The sequence below is a fragment of the Pyxicephalus adspersus genome, chromosome 2 (assembly GCF_032062135.1).
Source record: "Pyxicephalus adspersus chromosome 2, UCB_Pads_2.0, whole genome shotgun sequence".
Lineage (NCBI taxonomy): Eukaryota > Metazoa > Chordata > Amphibia > Anura > Pyxicephalidae > Pyxicephalus > Pyxicephalus adspersus.
The window spans coordinates 18,080,133-18,087,206 of record NC_092859.1 but is presented as its reverse complement, the minus strand read 5'-3'; the positions used below and the strand labels follow the sequence as shown (position 1 = coordinate 18,087,206).

The window sequence follows — 7,074 nt, the reverse complement described above, 5'->3', positions numbered from 1 at the left end:
AGTAGCAGCTATTTACAGGGCTATTACTTGTCAGACCAGAAATAATGTTTAATTTCTAATTAACTATGAAGATCTGATTGGCTGCCAAGGACAAAAATGTGTATACTTCACTGGTTACTAGTGAGCTCAGACCTGCACAGATCTTTATATACCTGCTCACTATCTCCAGCTGAAACACAGCCTAATGGCTTACAAATCCCATTAAAGCACAACTAAATCTAAAATAAAATAACTGAGCAGGCTGGTTCTTTAATGCGGAAGGGACAGGTGATGTCCCTTTTGCAATAAAACAAACTTACCCGTCTGTTTACAATTATGGAACAAAAAATTCACTTGCCCCTACTCAGCTTTGGCTTTGAACCAGGGTTCGGGTTCTTTGACCATTTTGATTGTCCAGGTGAGGATAACATACCTGGTTCATTTATTACCAGCAGCCATCTATGCCAGGATTGTACACTGAAATGAAAATGTGCATCCAAAAGTACATTATAAGGAAGATTGTGAACAATCAGGTAAGTTTTAATGTCAAAGAAACATTACCTGTCCCTTCTGCAATAAAGTACACACCAATCACAATTTTTTTTTTCATTTCTAGGTTTATTTCTATTTTAGATTCCATAAGAAACAGAAATGTATTACTGTGTAGAAGAAATGAGCTCACAGCCCAAACCTGCAGGGAAGATTTCCAATGTAACACATGAAGGTCTGATCATTAGTGTGTTGTGTTACAGCACAGCGTGCTTCATCGGTTGCATTATATTGCATTGTAATATTTAAAAATGTGCTGTGCATTTTAATTAGTGTGCTACATGTCCACAATTTCACATTTTCAGGGAGGACATGCAGAAAGTAGGTAAAAGCTGCTTTAAATTTAACATGATACATTAAAAATGTTTTATGTAATATTCCAAAATCACATTTTTTAATGCCTCGGTGTGAAAATTCATCTCACCTGGCAGATATAGAGAAAGGCTGGGTCAGGTGAACAGGGAGGAAATTTGTATATCATCGATGGTGATGGGTAAAATAAATTAAAGGGGGGGACCTTCTGGATTTTAGTGCGAGTTGTCATGCTGCAACAGCAAAGGGCATACATTGGGTACCAGGAGGCTCTGTAAGCTGTTGGAGATATTTTAAACATTTTTTTTCCTCTTTAGCGCTGCAGCCCCGAGGTGAGGTGCGTTTCCTAAGCAACCACAATCATGTACGTCCCTCTGTCCCCCCCACCCGTACTGCCTCTGTAAATTCTGCACAGAAACCAAGCCGTATACAGATGCAGAAATGCACCAGAATTCCCATCCTGTCTTTACCCAGGGCTGACCTCACCGCCTCCGACACGCCACAGGTAATCCACCTATAACACAAAAAATCATTTATCTACCCTTTGTTACCAGCTGACCCCCACTGGCAGGGTCATGACAATTCATTTCCAACTGCAAGGACAGAAACTGCTGGGAAATAAGTGCCAGAAATAAGAGGGGCAGATGCAGTGACTTAATGCACAAGTATTTTTCTTTGGGTTACAAAGTATCAATTTGGTGGGAAGTGGTGACATCAGTGAGGGACTCTGTGAACCTTGGCATTGACTGCTAAAGACTGTGGGAGACAGTGGGGAACAAGTGTGAAATTTCCGTACAGGTGTATTGAAGCTTTGTATGCCATGACCAGTTATGGGGGTATTTGTCGTCCTAGAACAATGGGGCAGCCAGGACCCATGGCTATAACACTGATGTAACAATGTTGTCTTCATACCAATGAGATTATCAATATATTGTGTTCTTATTATTTATATTGCTTAAATAGCAACTTTTTGTCTTATATTAGTATTGTATTTATATTTGTTACTTTATTACATTGCAATATTTTGCTTGATATTGGCTTTTATATAATTAAATGTTTAATCTGCTAATTTTTTGCCATCCCCGGTTCCTCCCTTTCTTTTCTTTTTTTTTTTTATTACATCTCTTATTGTAGACCTGGTGCTGGGTCTCTGGGCTTTTCTATGTAATACATGCTGATATTGGGTGGTGCATTGGGTTAGCATGGTGCTTGGTATTGCTTTCAGGAGCTCTCAGACTTGATGCAAGATGGACATCCTCAAGCTTGAAAGATGGGTTGTATCTGCAGCTTAGGATGCACACTGTGAGAAGGTCGCTGTGGAGCAAAGCATTTTCAAAATCCACAGAAGCACCAAGATTGTTTTCTCAGCAGCTCAGCTCACCCTGCTTCCTTTTCCTCAGCAGTTTAGCTCCCCATGAGTCTCCTTACATTAATTACCCATCAGCTCGCTCTGCTCCCTCCTCTCAGCAGTAAATCGTCAATTTTGTTCCTGCTTTCATCAGATTAGATCAGCCCCCCATCCCAGAAGTAAAGCTCTCCTTTCCCTCAGCTACCTAACAGCTCAGTGCACCCTGCTTATCCCTCCTACATTGAATAAGCAGCTTAGCTTTCTATCCTAGCATCTTCCCATCAGTTCATTTCTACCCAATTTCCAGTCACTGCGTATACCCATTAGTTCACCTACCCCCCTCACTGTGACTCCTTGGTCCCATATATCCTCATCCTCAGCAACCTCCTAATTAATAACGTTAAACTTAGGATCTTTGAATGAAGGAGTCGGGTGAGCTGAGCTGCTGAGAGAGAACTCATTCAAGAATTATCAGTACCACAGTACTGGTAGCAATAGGGGTCATTGAGGGCTTATTTGAAAAGCTTTCCTACTGCTGGTTAAGAATATGCAAATACATCAAAACAGTCAAAATTACACATATTGTCAAATAGGCATTGCCTGATCCCTGAGGATTTCTACCAGGCCTGTAAGTCTTTAGCTGCACCACTGTATGGGGACTGAGGTCATTCTGTTGGAGGGTAAGTGGGGCTTTTCTGACCACTGTAGTCACTGCTTGATGCTTAATGTGGACCTTGCAATAAAATCCATGGGCCACTTACACTAGCTGGGCCCCTTCCCCTTTCACAAAGTGCTACTGCCTAACACCTGCAGTGTCTAAGAATGGAAGATGTCCCCATCCTTTCTGAGAAATTACTGGGAAATACAGAGCAGCTGAACTCTGAAGACATTCAATATATTACAATAAAGATGTAATAAAATGGAACACCTTCTAACATTGCTCTGCATTCCCCAGGAATCTCCCCCGAACGATGGTGAGATTATCCCAACAATGCAGAAGACATATTACACTTTTTATCACGTAGGCAGATTGTTGAGGGTGCTGTAAGATTTTAACTAACTAAGGCTTTAAAGAGACCCTGCCATGTACTTGAATGTTTCCAGAAAAGAAAACATATGTGTACCCAAGAGGTCACATACTTATCTCTTTTACCATACACCCCACATAAAGCTGCAAGAAACTGGGCCTTTAAAACTGACAAATCCAGAAGTTTCTATCCGTATGGTCTCCTGCATCTGACCTAATTTCCCCACTGTACCCTGCAGTGATCTTAGCTCAGAGAAGTTTGGGTTTCCAGAGGTCTTTTTATTTATTTTGCTATAGAGCAGTGTTGAGCAGTGCAGAGAGCATGGGCAGAATCAAGCCTTTTTTTTACATTTATATATGCTTTGCTAAAAACATTTTAGTACTTGAAGGAGTCTTCTTAAAGGTATAGAAACAACTTACTAGTTTGTTACTAGGACACCAGCCCTATTGCTCGGTATGCCAGGATGGTATTTTAAATTAAAAAGAAATAAAATGGTAGAAGGTTGGTCTAAACCCTGCAAACTGCACTGCAGGCGCTGTCCTTTGGACTCAACATAGGAAAGACACCCCAACAAAAACATGCAAACTCTTTATAAGCAGCATTTGTAGGGAATTGAGCCCAGGGCCCCAGTATTACAAGATAAGGAGCAAGGACTGCAATGCTGCTATTGCTTTGTCTCGCTTTGCTAAAAAAGGCATCTTGAATGTCAGTGATTAGACGGCTTTTTATGGAGAATTCCTATGTGTGTGTTATGTGGATCTCTGTCCCTTTCTCCTCAAAAGATGGACATGAAAACCCAAACAACACATTGTTATCAGCTCTTTGCAGCCACATTTAATTAGTTCCTTGCGTTTCTTAGAACTCAGCTCTATTCAGAACATTCCTGACTATACAGAATACCCCCAGATCACGTTGTCTGGCTGCTGGGGAGAGGACTGCTTTAAAGGACCCGTAACCTAAAAGATCTATTGATGGTATTTGTGTGTTTGTAATAACAGACATGGGCATAAACCCACAGATGTGGCACGTTATACAATCTGTTTATAAAATGGAAATAAAGCCACTTGCTGTTGCCGATGTTTTCACAAAGCATGAACCTGCTGGGTGGGTACTTGTATGCAGGGGTGGAGTTCCATTGGGGTTCTGCCCCTGAAGTGCAAAGCAATAGTTTCATACTAAAGTATAATTTTGTAGAATAAAATCTCTGAGGACTTTCTAAAATATTCAAGTATTATTAATGCCAGATTTTTAACCACATGCTGTTACTGAGGATTATACAAAGAAAGAACAAGGTCATCCTGTTGGGTGGGAATCTGTTATGTGGGGGTGGAGTTCTGATGGAGTTCCACGCATGCAGGGCAAGGCAACAGCTTAATTTTAAAGTAGAACTATGAAGAAAATATCTCTGATGACTTTCTGCAGTGTTCAAGTAGTAAAAAAGCCAGGTTTCCCATTCATGCTACTTATGTATTCAGTGGTAGCATACAGCACATTGCAGACTCACATCTATGTAAACAGGGATAGGGCATTTAATGTAACTGCTTCATTTACCTTACAAGCTTCCCATATAAATGTTCAGAAAAAGAATAACTTCTCGTGTTCTTAAGAGAAAAATGCTATTACTGAGTTATTTTTTTACAAAGCACCGACAAGGATGAACCTGCTGGGTTGGAAAGCGTTATGCGGGGGTGGAGGTTCTGTTGGTGTTCCACCCTTCCAGGACAAAGCACAGCATATTGCTGGCATCCATTTGTGTAATAAGAGACTAACAAGCCTGATTAATAAATGAATAGTGTGCCAAGCAGTTAACAGTCAGTTTACCTAGCTAAGCAGGTTGAAGGATATTTTTTTGGAGTTATTCTTTTTCAAAAGAAAAAAAAGCTGTTTTTGTTACTGAGAATTTCTCAAAGTGTGAGCAAATTACACTGCTGGGCATATAAAATACAAACAATGGTGTCTATCAATATCAGTAACAGAACAGTTTTGTCACCTCTATAGTTTACCTACCCGGAAACTTGCCGGTAAAATTACTTTTTTTTCTAAACTATTAAAAATTGCACCTAAGGTGATCAACATTTGAAAGGCTTTCCATTGGCAAAATACTTGGGGGATATGTAAAGCCCTAGTTGGATTGAGGATTAAAGCATAGGTGTTGGAGGGAGGTGGGGTGTTATATCTGAAAGCAATATTTTATGTTTTCAGCCTGAATTCAGGCAGAGGGGGAAAAGATAAAGTGGATCTAATTTTTAAATTGTGGGGGTGAGCCATAATTGGCAAGTATGCAGGACACTATACAAGCCATGCATCCCTCAGCCATCTACATTGCAAACTCTTCCAGGTCCATGGTCACCATCTTCAGACCATGGATGGCAACTGATGATTTAACTCAAGCAAAAAAAAAAATATTGCATTGCATATGCCAAGCATCCATACCAACCACAGACCACGAAGAACTAACGTACTGACAGTATGGTGCCTGCGCTTGAGAGGCAGTGTATGTTTACCCAGCAAGGTTCCAACACCTATGACAAGGTTTATAATCAGCCCATTATGATAATTTTTGTTTTCTCTGCTTTTCACTCTATAAATACTAATAAGCACATTTGGAGTGAGCAATTTTCTTTGTAAGCAACAAACAACATGCATTGGGCGCTAGGACACGAAAGACTTTCTTACATCATAGACCCTTTGTCATCATAAAAATATGGAAATCACTTTTAAAAGGTATTGGGTTTTATTCTTTAATGTGAATCACAGCTCTGATTATTTAGAAAAAAAATCTGTTATGTAACAACCGAGACTGATTTTGTGTAATTTTTACAGGATGCATCATTAGGGAAGAGGGCCTTGGGTCAGAGTCTGGACACTGCAGCAATATGAATTTCCCACCTATCGAAAACGGACCCAAAGGGAACCTAACCCTGAGGCAGCTGGAAGACGCTGTTGATTCTGGGCTGTGGGAGCCTCAAACAGTGATTATTGTGGTCATTTTCGGACTGGTGTGTTTCCTCCATCTGACAGCTTTTCTGTACACGGTCTGCTTGCAGAGTTACATTCATGCTGGCACTCAGACCTTTGCACGACCCGTCCTTCAAGTAAAAAAAGATGGAGGTGGCAAAAAATGTTTCCACTTGCTATCCCAATGGTTGAATGATAACTGTCACACACCACAAAAAGAGAAGACCCTGATAATAATCGATATGTGAAAACAGTTTCTGGATAAGAATCAAAATTCCCCAATATGGTGGCCCTGAAGGTTATGATAAGCTTACAATATAAAATGATTTACTATGTGACCCACAGCTATGGCTCAAAGCAATGGTGGAAGAACATCTGAGATGGTTCGGAATGGCAGCAAATGATCATGTCTGTTCTATACACATCTTGTACAGGTCAAATGTGGCCATGTTAGCAAATGATTCTGGGAGAAGAGAAATGCATCTTAAATGAGATGGGTGACTGATGAAAAGAAGAATTTAAAAAAACCTTAAAATAAGTTGACTAATAAACGTGCTGTTACTAGAAATAAATGTTTGGACTCGTGCATTTTATTTTTGCATCATGCTTTTTAACCAGACCCTTAGATAGGACACAAAAAGACACATATAATGGCTATACAGATCAAAGGGGTAGGATCAGTTCAATCAGAAATGTATGTGTTAACACACACTGGGGTATATTTATACAACAGAATGGGTATGTCACCCAACACTAAACTAAAATGTGTGAACATTCACTCCAAGCAAGTGAGATGGCATACCCATAGTAAGTATTTGCCTCGTGTGCTATGTGGGATACTAACCGCCATGGAGGTGGGGGTGTAGGTATCCCTTAAAAATGAGAACAATGTGATTGATA

The 7,074-nt window shown here is 40.2% G+C and overlaps 1 long non-coding RNA gene across 1 annotated transcript; it reads left to right on the top strand.

The window, feature by feature from the left end:
• The first annotated feature begins 1,032 nt into the window (after positions 1–1,032).
• Positions 1,033–6,746, top strand: LOC140323038 (uncharacterized). The gene is made up of 2 exons (XR_011919293.1): positions 1,033–1,345; positions 6,040–6,746. It is a non-coding gene; the product is annotated as an uncharacterized lncRNA (long non-coding RNA).
• The last annotated feature ends 328 nt before the right edge of the window (positions 6,747–7,074 follow it).